Genomic DNA, 17,654 nt, shown 5'->3' with positions numbered 1-17,654 from the left:
CAAATCAGCTCTAAAAGTGAGTATTGTCTTCTGGATCTCCACTGCCTACCTTATCTATTCCATGACTGTGGGCATTAGGAATTTATGGAGATATCACTAAAGCCCAGCCCCAAGGACATTTGTTGCACAGTCACACAACAAACTCCCAAAACCCCAGCCTGGCCCAGCATCCCCCACTGTCTCTCCAATACAATGACACTAATAACTTTGTAGTCTAGCTTTCTTCATTGATTCATTTGGATCATTTTTGAATAATCTTGCTCAGCACCTTTTTCAAGTCCTGGCTAATATTGATTAGAAAATCTAGAAAACATTAGCTCATTGGAGGTAAACAAATATGATAGAAGTCTTGAAGAGAAATATGTCACAGATGTCACCAAAAGATGGGTCAAGTATTGATTTTTGTCTGTCTCCATGCCAAGGTGAGCCAGGCCACATTGAATGAACAGCTGGAGACGTGAGGAGACTGAAGAAAGTCACTGCTTTAGGGGCTGTTACCCTGGACTCCAACTAGAAGCAGTGTCACAGCACCTAGATCAGCAGCAGGGTGTGAAGTCTGGGATGCTGTGGGTGTTGCTCAGTGAGAAAGGTGGCACAGCCCTTGGGGAATACAAGCAGATGTCTTCAAGGCACCTTTCCTACAAAGCTCAGCTGGAATTCTTTTCATTTTGAGGTGATGCTGTTCCTCCTTCTTTGGGTCTGATCTGACTCGGGAAATGCCAGTTACCCTGGCTGGCAAATTAGGTGCCAAGTACCACTGACCCTCATGCAGTGCAAGTGCAGAGCTGCCCAGGGCTAGGGGGGTTTAATATCAGCAGGGATTAAATCTGAAGCAGGCTAGAAAATCTTCCTGGGCAGATATGCAGTACATTCACTTGGAGTTACTGCTCCAAGACACAGGACCCCAGGTGTCCTGGCTTTTGTGTCTGCTCTGCATTCCTTATAAGTTATTGAGTGATTGGGAATTAAAAATATCCCTGTGAATATTCTGATTTGACAAGTACGTGCACAGATAATAACAGAAGGCTTTTATTATGGAAATAAAGTTAAAAAAACCAGAGCTCTGTTTATTAAAGCTTTGGTTGCACTGTGATGTGTTACACTTGGTGACTCACCCTGGGAGTCACTGGGACATGCATACTAATGCTGCAGGGCAGGAGGCTGAGCCATGAGCAGGGAAAGATCATTCCAGTTAGGAAGATGACCAAAAACAGCTCTTCTCATCCACTACCTGCAGCTCTGCCATGAATAATGTGCAGAGCACCTTATCTGTATCCCTAATCTGTTTAAAGGCATGACTCACACATCAGGCCCGTGCCAAAGGATGACGACACAGCTCTGAATGCTGGGGCTGAGAAGCCCCCTCTGAGCTGTGGTGCCCCCTGGTCCTGGGGCTGAGCCTCTGAGCCTGATGACCCAGCCCTGGAGCTGGAATGCAGGGCAGTGCTGGGATGAGGTCACTGGCTCCTGCTGCTGCTCTGGTCCTGGCTCCTGGTGGGTGACCGGCCAGCTTGGAGCCAGGAGGGAGCATTTCAGCTGCCAGCTGAAGCGTGCTTGGAAAATGCAACTGCATTAAGAGCATGTACTAGGCTGAGAGATCCCCTTCTCTTTTAAGGCCAAGCTTTGTTAATTTGAAGGAGCTGGTCCAAGCAGCTGATAGACACCCAGTGAATGCAGTCTGTCCCAGTGCCATTTCTGAGTGTACAGCCCTGACTGGCTCATCCCTGCCTATTGCAAGGTGCCAGGATTTGCTCCTCATCATCTTCAGGAGTGGGGAATTGCTGAACCTCTCTTTTGACTCCTTTAAAAATAGTTCAAACCTGCCAAATCACTAGGGAGGCCTAGGGCTACTGAGCTCCTGTAAGAAATAAAATGAACACTCACTCTTGATGACAAAGTACTGAAATTTTTCACTGACAGGGGGGTTGCAGGGATCCTTCACTCAGACAGTTGCATGGGGAGGATGGAGTGGAAGAGGTGACAGGAACAAGGGAGACAAGTGGAGTCACAGACTGGGACCTGTTATTGAACTGCTGTATAACCACAGGAGTATATTCAGACATCCTCAGGTGGTGCAGGCTCACTGTGGAATATCTTGGCTTCCTCCCTTGTGACTGCTGCTGCTTTTAACTCTGAAGCTTGCCTCTCTGAGGGATGTCTGTGTGGATCAGGGCTAGGTGATGCTGATGGAGTGTTGCGATATCTTTCCCACTGAGTGACAGGCAGCATATGAATCATCAACTGGTACTGAAGTGAGGTGGGGAGGGGTGTGTGGGGTGGGCAACCATCTCTTTCAGACTCATTTCTCCTTTGACAGGTCTCCCCAGGGCTTGTCACACAAGGCTTGTGTAGCCAGGGCCTCGGTCTTGGTTTTATCCTGGGAACAGTAACAGAGTAATTGCCTATATAGGATGAGGAAGTAAACATCTTGATGGCTCTTGGGAGAAGATTCAAAGAAGACCCACCCCCCCCACCCCCCCCCCCCAAAAAAAAACCCAAAAAAGTTTCTAAAAGCCAAGTATTGCAGCTTCTAAATAAGAGAAGTCTGGCCTCTGTTGCAATCCAGCATTTGGTGAGAGCAGGCTGTGGGGCCTGAGGCAGGTCAGCCTCTGGGGAGTGCTGAGGGGCTGAGCCAGGAGATGTCTCCCACCTGCTGTCAGAGCCTGCAAGAAAAGTACTGAGGGCTTTGGTGCCTAAGTGGTTTTCTGGATCTGCCTCTTGGCAAAACTTCTGCTTATTTTAGAGCACTTGGGAATTCATCTGCACTTTTCATTGGTTTCCATTTTGGGCTCCTGCCTTCACCCTGCAATGGGCAGAGGCAGCCAGGTGACATGGCTGAACAGAATCTATCTGGACCAGGATTTTGTAGGGGTCTCATGAAACAAACTGGTTCTCCCACACTGTTCAGACCTTCCAGCAGTGCTGTATTAGACACATCTTCAGACACACAGGTTCTTACAGGGGTGTTGTGCCGCTGGTCTAGAAACTCCCCAGGAGCTGCTGTACCCTCAGCAGCTTCAGCCAGCAAGGGTGAGAGCAAAGATTGTGACTGCCATTGCCTGTGCAGAAATGGCAAATGGCCCTTTTCCTTCTCTTTAGTGACTGATCTTCTCCCCCTCACTGTCAACAGGGGGTGGGCCAGGGCAGGGTTGGACGTGCTGCGGCTGCAAGGCTTGTCCCTTGTTTATTCCTCAAATAAACACTTTCATTTAACAGCTGGCATTTTGGCCCAGCTGTCCTTCCTTGGGGCTTGGCAGGAACTGAGATAGAAACTCTAGCTTGATAGAAGGGCTCTGCAGTAAGGGAAGTTTGGTGCTGCTGAGGGGTGCTGGGGGATCCCTTTGCAGGCAAAGAAAGCCTCACAACATATCAGCTTGCTCCTAGAGTTGGAAAACATACAAGTTTAAAAATGTTTCTATAACTTTAGTCAAGGGGTTTTGTTTGCCTTTGCCCCTGGAAAAAGAATTTTAATTTTCTTTCCAGGGCATTGTTCCACCAGGTGGGGTATGATAAACTCGACATATCAACAGACTGGGAATAGCCCAAAAAATAAAGGGCCATCAGCAGCCATCTAGGAACATCTACCCCAGACTCTGCCTCTGGCAGAGTTGGAGATGTCTCCAGAAAAGACTCATAAGAAAGGCAAGGAATGAAGATGTAATTAACATCTGAAGCAAAGAAATACGGATCCAATAGGAGACCACATACTAAGAACTGCCCAACTCGGGACCAAAAGAACACTGACCCAATTAGTTTCTGTGAGTTTTGACTTTAAAAAGATCTGAAAAATCTACCAACGTGGAATAATTATCTCTACACACCTGGGCTATGTGTGCATGAGATGATTTCTATGGTACATCCTGGCCATATAATAAAGTAATGCCATGACTCTCTAACTTCGAAAAATGTTGTTGGAGGGTTTTTGTTTTTCCCCCAGTTTCTGTGACACTAACAGTTACCTCCCAATGTTCATCTACTTCGACTTCAGTCTCTTCAGTGGTCAAATGGGAGTAATTTAGTCATTATTTCCAGCAGCAAATTGACTCCATTAGAGTTCAGCTGACCGATGCTCCAGCTGCTAAGGGGGTGGGAGTGGTGCTGTCTGGCTATAAATTAGACATCATCTGGGGTCCTGCTTTGCTTTTACATCTGTACTTTCCCTCTCTGCATCCCTTCCAACTCATCCCTCGGTCTGATGTTTTTTTAACCTTTCCTCTACCCCTGGTGTCCCTTTCATTCCCATGAGCACTGCCAGGCTGGCAGGTTTGTCTCCCCTGTCGTGTGTCGCTGAGCCCCCTGTCTTTTGGGATGCTCTCCTTTCAGGCAGTGTGACATGGGCGTTGTAGACACGTCATTCACTGCTCCCCCTTTGACTTGTACCCTGCAGTTCCCTTCTCCCACCCTCCACCTTTGGTTCAGAGCAAGTGGTGAGCCTGAGGGAGGGGGAAACCCCCCTCCCATCATGGCAAATTCATGCATGGGCACAGCCATCACCAGGGCTTTGTGTCCAGGAGCAGAAACTCCAGCGACCCTATTGTGTTATATTGGCTGTTGGTTAAATTTTAAACTCCATCTGTGTAGGCTGAAATCCTTTTAATGACTGGACATGAACAATTTAGTGTTGATGTTCCAGGATGAAATTGGCTCATTTTGAACTTTGGTGCCCCCTGTTCCAGCTGGTAAAGCATGGATAGGGGTTTGTGACATGTACACAGCTTTGCTAGGGATTGTTAAGGGCTGGTGGTCAGCACCATCAGGGGAGACCAACAGATGTGATTTTCTTATCTCTGGCACTCCAAGGCTTTCCCTCTCCATTTGCCTCTCTGTGCTGGGAGAGAAGCTTTTTGTTCTGCTGATTGTTTCATCAGGAGATCACAATTCTGTTGTTAAACACTTGCATTTTTCCATTCCCCCTCCTAATATTCATCAGTGTTTACTGTTATATTTTTTTCCATCCATTTTTGTCTAAACTGCTAATCTCTATAGCATGTTGATACATGCTATATGTATGTTGATACACAAAAGGGTCAGAGCCACAGGGATTTGATCTTCGAGATGAAACTGTTCAAATAGAATGGCCCTCAAACACCTCTGCTCAGAGTGATTCTGAACAATGTTCAGAATGGTGGTTCAGTGGGTTCAGGAGTGGAAAAGGAACCACCCAGGGAACAAGAAATCACACTAAGCAAAAAACCCAACCAACCAAAAGTCTTGCTAGAGCTACATTTTTATGTAAACATTTTTATGCAGGTGATCTGGGGGATAAAAGCCCTCCACATTTCACTCTGTATCTGCAAGGTACAAGTGCCAGCAAACAGGAACGTGGCAGAAGGTGACCTGATTTTGACAACAGCTTTTTCTCAAGCATTTGATGTTTTCACTAGTTGTGTTGGGGTTTTTTTTTTTTTTGTTTGGTTGGTTGGTTTAGGGGTTTTGTTTATTTGTTTGTTTTTTATCTTTTCCCTGTAACGCAGGAAGGCAAAAATGAAGCACAGAAATTGGAGATCTGGAGTTTATGGCTGATCTGATACTGATCTGGGACTTAACTGTTTAAGCAGAAGGACTAGGTCTGTGAGATACTCACTGTATTTATGACTGAGACATGGGGCCAAAATAAACCAAGAAACATTAAACAGTGAAAACTGGCATTTGACAAGCAAAGGGAGTTATCAAGCCTAAAATAAAATACGTAAAGCACACAGAAATTCAGAAATCTATAGGAAAGGAGACTGAGAAAGTAAAGGGATGTTCAGAGTGATACCCCACAAAAAGTGAGGCACTAAGCTGAACGTGCTGTGGATTCATAACACTGTCCTCCTAGAAGATCAGCAAATTCTGAGATGAGTCCTGTCACATCTACTTCCAATAGTCATACTAGCTCTGACAGTGATCCAGAATTTTGTGGCATAAATTTAAGCAGTTTGCAGTGAGTGCATATTGCCACTAATTTCAATTATCTGTAATTCAGTGGAGTGGAGAGGACCAATGGCAGTCCTGTAAATGATCTGCTAAAGGGGGTTACAGGATGAGTTTCTGGCCTGGTTGTAGTTTGGTGAAGCACCATTAGTGAAGCACAAGCTGTCACCTGCTGAAACCAGAAATGTTAGGAACTGAAAATCAGTGGCATCAGTGTAAAGTGCCAGCTATAGCAAGGGAGATAAAGCCCCACATTACACTCAGTGCAGTAGAGACACACACATGGACTGCTTTGTGAGAATGAGGCTTTGAGTGTCTCAAATTGGAAAAAACATCTGCAAACAGCAGTGTTATGAAACTGTTCCTGTATCTGGGTGTTGTTGCCATTTAGAAAGGCACACATTCAGAGTAATGGGAAACATCTTCAAATCCCAGAAAAGGCAGTGAAAAAGAGCACTGAGAAAGTGTCAAATCCAACAGCCGTAGCAAGCTGGAGTGGCTGGAGCTCGGCCATGACAAGGGCAGAACTGATGGATTTACTGCTGCTGGGAAACACTTGCACTGATACTTCAGGGTGATCTGTGGGCACATGATAGAGGTGCCAGAGAGACTAATTTTATGTTGTCTGAGGAAGGCGGAGTTAGAGGTGTATTTCTGAGTGTCTCCTTGCCCTCCAGAGCTGCTTACAAGCCTGAGTTGTGTGTGCTCTGCCTTTGGCGACACAGAGCTGATGAGCCTGTGATACTGAGGGTGCCACGGTCAGCAGATGGCACAGCTTGCAGTGACTCTCCTCCTCTGCTGTGCTGCATCACTTCCCACCAATGGCACAGACACTGCCACTTGAGAAAACACCTCAGAAATAGCACTCCAGCAAAGAATTTGGACTTCAAGTGATGGCAGATCTCCTGTGTTGCTGGTAGGTGTTATTTGTGTAAAACAGCAGCAGCAAAGGACTATTCAGTGCTTATTTTCTGTCAGAGCTTATGTATCACTAGCTCTCTTCATGTTGCAGTCTTTTCAGCTGGATGAAAAGAAATCTTTACATCACATGAAGATGTTCAGGTCTTTGAAGGCAGCTTTCAGTTGGGTGTTGCATTTCTCTCTCAAGCATTCTTACTGCAGAGGTGTTCTGGCAATTTGAGATGGGGTGGGCTTTTTCCTGAATTTGTTTTAAAGGAAAATCTGAGGGAAGATGTCCCAATAGTTCAGGTGTAGACCTCTGGAAGGATGCATTCAGTCACAATCTCCGCTTTGGATGCAGCCTCTGGAGGGAAATGGCAGCTTCTTTATTTCTTCTTTATACTTGACTTTGGCTCTTTAGGGTTTCTGATATGTCAGCAGAGGAGAGGTAATACCTATGGATTTGGAGGCTGTTATGCATTTCAGCAGTCCCTCCTGTTTGAGAAGGATGTGCACAAACCAGGGTGCTTTGGGGTTTTTCCTTGGGGAAATCTGGGCTGGGTGACTCTGAAATCAAAAGTCCTCCATGAGACCTTTCTGTGTCAGAAATTGGTTAAGTGCTGACCAGTAATTTCTGTTTTTCTCATCATGGGTTTCATGCCACAAAATAAAGGCACCCACAGACTGTTCTGAACTGACCACCCTGTTTCTGCTGTACTTCCCCAGCTTTCATTAAACTTCTTTCAGGAAATCAAACTTTCGGTGTCTCTATAAATAGGCATCTTTTCATTATTGATTAAGAGGCTGAAATGCAACCATTTGCTACAATTCACACTTCTAGGGATGTGGCATACACAACTTCTCCTGAGAAACCTGTTCCACTGTCTCACCACACACATAATCAAGAAAATACTTTAGGTATAGGAAAATGCCTGATGAAAAAAGAAGTACTGGGAAAGAATATCTTTCCTTCCTTCCCACTGTGTCCCATATATTCTCATGCTGCTTTTGATCCTCTCTGTATTCTCTGTTCTGTCACATCCATCTCCCTCAACCTGGGGTCCCCTCTTCCCTGTTGCAAGCACCACTCTCACCTTGTACTTGCTACTCCAGAAGGAATAAGTTTATCCCTGAGTTTTCTTTGCTCCTGGCCTTTGGCAGCTCTTCCTCACTTTCAGGATTTGCTCTCATGTTTCAAGTGAGAGACCTCTGCTTTTTTAAGTGTGAAGGCACTGGCAAAGTTAGACACATCAATCCTCTTTTTATTTACAGGTCAGGTACAGGACAAGCAACAGCAATCTGAGATTTCCTGTGCTGCTTTACACATCCCTGACCTCTGCAATGACCCAAACTTCTATGGAGGGTAAGAGTTAGTTCAAACTCTGCATCAGATCAGCTCTTAGCCCACAGAATATCACGTGGGATGGCTCAAATATGCCAAATTTTGTGTTATGATTAAGTGGAATTGTCCATGATCTATTAAGATCTGAGCAAATTACAGCCACATTAATTAAACATAGGCACTCTGGTTGAGCCTAAGCCACAGATGGCATCCCTCAGATGGAATGCCACTCTTGATATTCACAGAGCCACTCAGCCCTTTAACTTCAGCTTGTGCTGATTAGTAGAGCAATTTATTTTAGGTGCATCTATTGGCCTTTGCTGAGGAGAGTGCAGTTAAATGGATATCACTGACAAGGGCCCAGTATACACAAAAAAGGGGTAATGGAGAGCAGGGATAATGGAAGCTCCAAAAGTTATCAGCTGTTCTTCCACCCCAGCCTTTCAGAGCAGCAGGAAGGGAATTGGGCACTGAGTTCCAACTTCAGCAGCATTTGGCTATTTTACTACTTTAGACACTGTTTTTTAAGTGATTGTAGCAGTGATCTGTGGGAGGATCTCTTGAGTAGGTCATCTAATACTCAGTATGGAGCTCTTTTATAAGAGAAACACCCTTTGAAACTGGGTCCTAAAATCACCCTTGTCTCTCCCTCCAGAAGGCTCCAGTTATGGCTCACTAGGTTTTGTGTTGGCTTTTTGGCAGTGCTTGTGGGAAAGGTGCACAGCAGGGTTTATTTAGCAGGAATGGCTATTGGTGATAACCTAGAGTGAGGCCCCATTCTCTTAAGCACTGTGCATCTTCTGTGCCAAAGAGGGGAAGGATTATACAAAATAAAACTTCTTACATCCGTCCATGTGGAAGCCAATGCATGGATATGAAATGACTTTTCCAAGGTCATACAAAAAATCTGAGGCAAAGCTAAGACCTAGCACAAGACAGCCTGAGTTCTAGGCCAGCACAATAATGTCAATTATAGTCATTAATGTCAAAGAAGAAGGAGGGAAGAATAGAGGAAAGATATTTCTGCAAGGAAGAAGATGGTGGAGAAATATTTAACACTTTAGGGCATCCCAACACTGTGTGTAAAGATGTGTGGCATTCTAAAATCAAGAGATTTCTCTTCCAATGCACCATTTGTTTCAAACATTAATTTTTAGTTAGAGAGGTGGGAGGGAATTTGCTATTCCTGTCTCTAAAGAAGGCAGCCTGCCTGTTACATTGGTAATTAATGGTGCTGGAAAGGCTTGTGAGCTGTTACTTCATCTGCTACAGGGCCTTTGTTTTTACTCTTAAGTGGCCAGTTTTCATGAAAATACAGTGTTTGTCTTGATAAATGTTCATCTTCAGAAATAAGTTGAAGGTAGTTTGGAGGTTCTGGTGTGGGTTCTGTCAAGCTGGATCAGAGCTGGCTCGTGTCTTCCAAGCCTTTCTTGCTAAAGGCATCACTAGCCAACAACCACCACCATGTAATGGCACAGCTCCTGGAGGAGCGGGGAGCATCTTTCTGCCAGGCCCTGGAAAAGCTGGAAGCTCACCTTTTGGGAGAACAAGGAGAAGAGCAACCCAGTGCTTTTGCAACTGATGATGCTTGTGTTCCCTCCCTTCAGGCAGCAGGGAGGTGAGAAATACCTGGGGACTTGTGACCCTCATCTCATGAGAGAGGCATGGACTGAATGTTTGGAACAAGGCATGGACTACAGTGTTTGGAGGGCAGAACACTGGAAAGACAATGTTTCCCACCTTCTCTCCACTGAGGACCATCTGCACGCTGTAATAGAAAGTCAAGACCCACCAGTTTAGAGCTGTGACGAAACAAGGGCGATTTGCTTTGGACTCTCATCCTCTGCAGCTGAAGCATATTTAGATTCTTTCACGTGGGCTGTGGTTGTCCTGGGGGTGCTTTCTCTGCAAACAGCTGTGGGGAGCACGAGCTTTCTTTGGTGCAGCATCTGCAGTTGCTCCTCGCTTGGCCAGCAACAGAGTGCTGAGGCTGTGTGTCTGTCCATCGTCATTTGTGCTGGCTCCAGGCCCCACCTTCGGCCAGGACTGCTCACACTTTGCTCCTCAGCAGTAAAGTTTGTGATAAACCTCCTGCCCTTTTCATGTTTCAGCAGACTTGACTGAAACAGAGGTGAAGTTGTCCTGGGCAGGGGCTTCTTGTGCACCTAGAGGGACGTTTCTCCAGAGCACTCAATATCGACACACCAGTGTGCAGAGCTGCACTGGGGCCAGAGGCTGCACACCTGAAGGCTGGGCTGAAAGAAAGACTCTCTGGTTTCATGGTTGGAGATGTCTTGATAGCAGTGGACAATTTAGTTCTCTCTTAATTTTCTGGCTGTTTGGGGGATTTCTGGGAGTCAAGGCTACAAAGTTTTTTATGTGGTTTGGAGAAAAAAAAAAACCATGGAAAAATATGTTTCAGAAAAAAATAACTAAAGTATTTTTCTTCCTACAGGAAACTAAGATTTCAAGTTTTCATTTATACTCTGAATAAAAACTGTGAAATGTTTGACTTTCCAGTAGTAGAGAAATTTTAAGTTATGACCAGTTCCGACTGTAACTATGCCTTTCTTTTCCACTTTGGCCTTGTCTTCCTAGTTAACTCTCATTTTCATCCTGAATTTTTTAGGTCAGAATTAGCTGAACTTGACCAGGTGATTTTGCCTCCTTTTAGCTCCCTGCAGCCTTCTGAGAATCCATTAATCTTATGACTTTTGAAAGATCTGTTTTTCTATCAGTATGTTTCTTTTATAAGATCTTGGGGTGCTCTGCTGGGCTTAATGTTCTCAGTGAGTCCTTGATCTTGGTCAGCCTGAAGCTGCTCTGCCACTTGTAGTTAGCTACCAGAGTTTTGCTCAGAGACATATTGAAGTCTTTGGAAGGCTTCTTCTGGTTTCATTGTTTATGTAATTAGAACTAAGTTACTTGTTTTCAAACTTGGGAATAACCCTAATTTCTTTTTCTGCTCTCCATTACATCTGAATATACAGTTTTCAATACAAACATCAGCAAAAATTTATTCCAGACTGTAATTAGTTCTACCATCAGGAATATTTAATATAAATTCTCATAATATAGATTCCAATATAAGGCTTAGCCATCTTTTCCTTTGGAAAGCATTTTTCTGTGTTTTCTTCCCCAGCTTGATAATGTTGGGTGATCTATATCTCCCTGAAAGCATGCTGTTGGTATATATGGCTGTTACTGGTGTTTACAGTGTTCCTTTACTTACAGTATTATTCTTTGGGTTGTACTCTACAAGAATCACTGGATAGAAAGTGGTGAAAGGGATAATGCTGAAAATTATCCTTTGAAAACAGTGTTGAAAGTTTTTACTGTCTGCTTGCCTTGATATGATGAGGGGCAATATAAGGACAATAGGGAAAACCAATTTATTCAGGAGGTAAAGATATGAAATGGAGAGTTCCAGTGTTTCATCAGAAAGCTCTTGAAAACTGGGGAAAACCAAAGTCCTTTTCATTTTGAAGTAACCATTTCATAAAAAATTCACCAGTCTGTCCCATCTGTGTTGATAGCAAAGCTTATTGATTATCACCCTGTATTCATGTTGCCCTTTCTGACCCTATTTAATTTAGATCCTGTGTGGGCACTTATCTTTGTGGTCACTGTGGTTTAATGTTAGTGACTGGAAATTGATACACAGAGCTGGAGTCTTCAGCACTGGCTCACAGCCTCAGAAGCCATTAGGCCCTGTCACCTCTGGTCACCATCTCTTCTGTCCTATCTCAAGATTGATAAGCTTCCTGTTGATATGATGATATCCAACAGAATATCATTATGCTGTTGGGAAGAGACTTTCCATCATTTCTTATCTGGCTGTTTAAGTTGTTATGCCCATGGGCAGAGAATGATAGGAAAGGTGGGAATGGCTTTAAACTAGAAGAGTTTTGGGGTGGATATTGGGAAGAAAGTGTTCAAGGCCAAGTTGGATGGGGCCCAGAGCAACTTGATCCAGTGGGTGGTAACTTGATCTAGTGGAGGGGTTGGAAATAGATGTTTTTTAAGGTGATTTCCAACCCAAACCATTCTAGGATTCTGTGTTCCTATGATGTGATGAAACACAGGGGGCCTTCATCACTGGAGCCTCACAGCCGATGTCTGTGGGGTGTTTTCCTCTCTTCCAGCGTGCTGCTGCACAGCCACGTTTACTTTTTGGGGCTGGAGCGAGTAAACTCAGCTGCACACACAAAAGTGCTATGCATCCAGCTCTGGGCTGGGGGAGGATAAAGCCCTGGATTGTGTTATCCGTGCTCAGGAGCACTGAGGCGCAGTCAGGCATCCAGGGGAGCTCAGGATTTGTTTAAGGCAATGGGTTTGGCCTGCGTGTGGCAGGAAGCAATCCTGAGGTGCAGGACAGTGCCAGGAGAACAAGAAGCCTGTTATAGAAGAGATCCCAGCAGAGAAAAGGTAGTGCTGGGAGACTTGAGAGGGGAGGTTGTTTCACAGGAGCAGCCAGCCTGTGGCAATGAGCCCTGGGAGGCTGAATGCACCATCAGGGGAGAAGGGATGAAGGGAGCAGTGAATGAAGGCAGGCTGTGGGGTTATTGGTTTGGAAGTGTCCCCCACAATGCGGGTCTCCTGAGGAGTGTGTGCCCACGGGGGCTGTAGAGCCCTTAGCGATACCTTGGCTGGACACTGTTAAATAAGGTTTTAAGAATCAGAAGACAAAGCATTACGACTGGAAGGGCTGGGTCTGCAAGACTGCAGCAAAGGACTATTTCTTCCCCTGCCTGCAGGCTGCCGAGCCAGCGGGACCCTGGTCTGTCATTAGAGCTTACTCAGAGCCACTTCAGCCCAAATCACCAATGTGATGGCTGGCTGGCAGGGGCTTTGGAGGGGGAAAACGGCAATTACAAACTAAATGGAAAGGAGGAAATAATGGAAAAATGGAAGTTACAGAACAGAACTGACCACGGGGTGGAAAGGGACTTTGTGGAAACTAATAAAGCGTCATTACCTTTGGAAGAAGTACACGGAGCACTGCAGTGGTAGAATGTGAATCATAAAAAGTGATGCTTGCCCCATGCTGGCCATAGACCTTGGAAGAGATCATGCTGGCCTTTTCTATCAGCCTTTTCTCTGTTCTTCCACAAAAAAAAGAGAGGGGAACTTGTTGCTGTTCCCATATTCTGCCGGTTCATCTTCTTCCACTTGATAGCATCATCATGCAAATACATTTAATTCAATTTTTCTACCATTTGCTGAAGAAAGGTAGTCTCAATAAACTCTGAATCCCCTGGGCTGTCAGAGACTTGAGGACAGGAGACAAAGTTAACACATTTTCACTTCCCTCTAGATAGTTTTTTATTTCATTTTTCCTTAAGAATATGTATTCGGTGACCCTTCTTGCTTTTCTACCAGAGATCTGATTACCTTGTAGCAGTCCAACATAGTTTTCTATGGGTATTAACCAAGCCATAAGAACTAGAGATAGAAATAAATCTACTTTAAACTACTTCAGCTGTAAGAATGTATAGAAGACCTTATTTACTGTGAAATTAAACAAGGACAGATACCTGTTTACAGTCCCTGGTGTGAAGCCAGCAAATGTGTTTCATTACTATGGCTAGAAAGAAAAACATCCTCTACAGACATTTTTTTTTTTTTTTACCAGAATAAAAGAATTTAAAGAAGTGGAATGACCTGACTTCTTCTGTTAGACTAAAAACTCAAAGCAGGGAAAATAGGATGACTTGCTTAAAAAAAAAAATCTTGAATCATGTTCAGAAACAAACTTCTCAACAAGCACTAACTCATTTCATGTACCTGCATTTTTACTGAGTATTTGGGAAGAAAACTTGAAATGCCAACAATCATTCCTTTAGAAAAAAGGGAAAAGAAAGAAGAAATAAAGAAGCCATTAGCTAACTGCTGTGTGTCAGCTGGTGAGCTTGATCAGCGGTGCATTTTACAGGGTTGTGCACTGTCATTATAGTGGTTGATTGTCCCTCAGAAATAAAATATTAGCGTGCATCTGACTGCAGAAGTTCAATAATAATAGCAGATAGTGGTAGTACATTGCAACCAGGGACAGTCAGCAGCAGCAAAATACTGACTAATTGTCTGTTTGAGACCCATCTTGTCCCTCTTAATTTAGCCAGCTGCCAAGAAGTGCCTTTATGTTCTGTTCCAGATACCTGGGTTTGGATAGATGCTCTGACTTCCTCCCCTCTGTCTGTGTCTTCCTTGGCATGGATAATTGTGAGTTTTAATTCCAGCCCAAGGAAGTCTTGCTCGCTATGCAAACTGTTTACTCAAAAGCAGTTGGTAAGCCAAGGGTCTTGCTTTAGGATGGTGCTAGTGGGATGAGCCAAAGCCCTAAATGTCTGATGCACATCTATACTGTAAACTCAGAGCAGAGATGGTTTCATGGTTGTGTGTTCATTTCTGTGAGACATGGGATTTCTATACTGAAAACCCCCAGGTTTTCAATATAGAAATTATATATATAGCAGTGATAGTGCAGGGTGTGCCAGCAAACAATTAGAGTCCTGAAATCACAGAATCATGGAGTGCTTGGAAGGGACCTTGAAGATTTAGCTCCAACCTCACTGCTGTGGGGAGCAACACCTTGCACCAGTCCAGGCTGCTCATGAAATGGAATCCTGCATTTCTGATTGACATCCTGCTTACCTTTCCCTCTACTTGCCTGTACATTCTTGGGCTCCCTAGCCTCAGTCCCTATAATTTTCTGCTTTGGTCTCCTGGGGGTTGGCAGTGCAGCTGGGCTCAGGGATGCAGGTTAGCTCTGCCTCTTTCTCAGCCAGACAAGCATCAGCTGCCTCCTGTTTAAACCCTGTAACTGGGGGAGCCCGGCTGCAAGATAGGGTTCATTATCACCGGCACAGTGTGTGCTAATGAGTCTAAATAGCTTCTGGAGGGAGCTCATGGCTTTCCAGCACACCCAGGGGTGGGTGCAGTGCTGTATCTCATGGTGTCAGCGTTCCCTTTGCTGAGTCGGGCTTGCTGAAGTGCACGTTTCGGTGGGAAAGGGAAGACAAATGGATAGATTTCTAATTTCTTGCCTGTTCCTTCCACAAACAACCCTTCCCTCGAGCCTGCAGATTTATCACAGCTGAGAGGGAATTCTGTGGCAGCTTCTTATTAAAATATTGGCAGCCTATTACTGCTCCTTACAAATGATGCAGATGGATCACTGACTGAAACAGTGCTGAAAGGCAGCTCTGTCTGAGGTGAAATGCTCTTTGTCCATCACTGCTACCTGCACTTTTCCTTGCTGGAAAGCAGATTTTAATTTTTTTATTTTTTTTTAAATATACTTTGCCTACCTCAGCAAATCAAGATCTTAAAAGTTATTCCAGAGGCTCCCTTATCTTTTAACGAATATCTATGGTCTGTGGCTGTCCTGACCTTGAATTGGTTACCCGTACATTTCTCACATCAAGATTAGATTATTGCGACTGCCTCCTGACAGCCTGGCCCGATAAGACCCTGTACAATTTCCAGCTGGTGCTGAACGCTGCTGCCAGGCTCCTGTAATAGAGAGATGAGCTCCACATTTCACCTCTGTCCAAAGCCCTGCATTATTTGCCAGTTAAGCAATATATCGACTTGAAGAGTTCCCCGTTAAAGACGAGCTGTTCTTTTTACCCACACTTACGCTCGTGAGCGCTTTGAGAAGTGAGATGAAAGCACAGGCAGGTGCTGCCTGCCCGGTGTGATGGTGCTGGGAAGGGCACATGGCACCTGGCCTCACATCCCCTGCATTAGTGACAGATTATTTGTGGCTCGCCTCTAAGCAGGATGGCATGAGTCCAGCCTGTTTCCTCCTTTATCTTTTTAATTTCCTCACCTAAAATCGGTACCGGCCATGGGTGGAACATCCTGGCTGCCCTGCCCTGGCGAGTGGTCTCTCCTGTGTTTTCAGAGGGGGTGCAGGAGGTGCTCTGTGGCCAAAGGCAGCAGTTGTGAGCCCTGCACCCCGGAGCTCAGCTCACAGCCTGCTCAGCCGACGGTGTGGATCAGGGAGCATCACATGCCATAACCATGGAGTGCTACTGCAAACACCGTGAGCCTGCAGGAAACTGCAGGGAGCCAGGTGAAAAATGAGTGAGTGGCAGGGGGCTTTACAGGAGAAGGAGGTACAGGGAATGGCTGAATGCGCTATTGTGCATAAACTAATAAAAACCAAGGTGGGGGAAGAACTTCTTATCATGGAGATGTTCCTTTTTTATTTTCTCTGTATTTAAAAATATTTTCAGTTTCTGTGATTGGTTGGAAAAAGGAATCTGGGTTTTGGCATTAAAGCTGTTGATGTTCTTTCTTCTTTCTTTCTTTTTTTTTTTTTCTTAGAACCATAAAGTTTTACATCCTTGATATCTGAGACATGCTGAGAGAGAGAAGGAACTGCAGGTTTTTACAAATAATTATCCTCCCTACTTCCCCTGGCCTGACCTCTTTCCTTCCTGCTCCAAATAGGCTAGAGGAGCTTCTCTTCCCCTGAACAGGGATTAACCCCTCTTCCAGTCTCCAAGGGGCTGGTGGATCTTCCATCACCAGAAACTTTAAAATCTTTCAAAAAAAGACATGTTGTGGATTAAATAAATGTTTGTTTGTTTTCTCTGTGTGTGTGTTTTTCCCCCAGTGATCAGACTTACAGGAAAAAGTGGATGCTCCAGGCTTTTTAATCTTTGATAACAATAAAATACCAGTGATTGAGACAAGGTGGATGCTTCTCTTCTGTCCCTTGCTGGATCCTGAGGACGCTGAACCTTTACAACACTGAACTTGAGGATATGTAAGATTCAGTACTGCTGCTCCATGTACAGATACAGGTAGAATGGGTCTTCAGTGAAAAGTAATTTTGCTGTCGTATCCGAGTGGAGTTTTATGTTGTTAACTAATTTCATATTAACTGGGAACTTTTTAACCTGCCATTAGCTGCACAGGCAAGTGAAATACTACAGACTTGACAGAGTTACTTCTCCCTATTCCAGGTTGTAATTCTGCAAGGGAGGAGGGATTTTGGGTTACTTTTGTTACTTGAACCTGAAGAGTGGAGAGAGGGTGGTTGGTGAAATACAAGTGTGTGTCACTGGTGAGAATCCCTTGGGATTATATTAGTGAGCAGCCAGTTAGGGAGAAGTTAGTAAAAATTATGTGGAGGTGCTTTGCTTTAACTTCCTCTGCACACCTTTCACCAGTTTTTGTAGCTTTCACAATCCAAAGACTTCTCTTAAATATTAAAAAAGAAGAAAAGATAAAAGCAAAAAAAAAAAAGAAAAAGAGAAATGTTTTGAAGCAGATGAGCTCAATCTGTTTCAAGAAATATCGTGTTCACCAAGCATATGCACAGTCTTCAAATTAGCTAATTTCTTTTTAGCAATGATAGCTCTAGAATGCCCTTGACCTTCCAAAGAGGAGAAAATTGTACTACTGCAGTATATAGGATTTTAATATTAAAAGAGGTTAAATAGCAAAAAGTGGAAAGCTTTCTGCTTCTTCTTTGGTAAGA

General features: G+C 44.5%; 1 long non-coding RNA gene across 1 annotated transcript; it reads left to right on the top strand.

Moving 5' to 3' along the window:
- Positions 1 to 6,621: 6,621 nt before the first annotated feature.
- On the top strand, positions 6,622 to 17,357 carry LOC131592479 (uncharacterized). The gene is made up of 3 exons (XR_009280626.1): positions 6,622 to 6,832; positions 8,089 to 8,179; positions 16,785 to 17,357. It is a non-coding gene; the product is annotated as an uncharacterized LOC131592479 (long non-coding RNA).
- The last annotated feature ends 297 nt before the right edge of the window (positions 17,358 to 17,654 follow it).

Source organism: Poecile atricapillus, chromosome 1, assembly GCF_030490865.1.
Source record: "Poecile atricapillus isolate bPoeAtr1 chromosome 1, bPoeAtr1.hap1, whole genome shotgun sequence".
NCBI classification, from domain to species: Eukaryota; Metazoa; Chordata; class Aves; order Passeriformes; family Paridae; genus Poecile; species Poecile atricapillus.
This window is presented reverse-complemented; position numbering and strand designations above follow the sequence as displayed.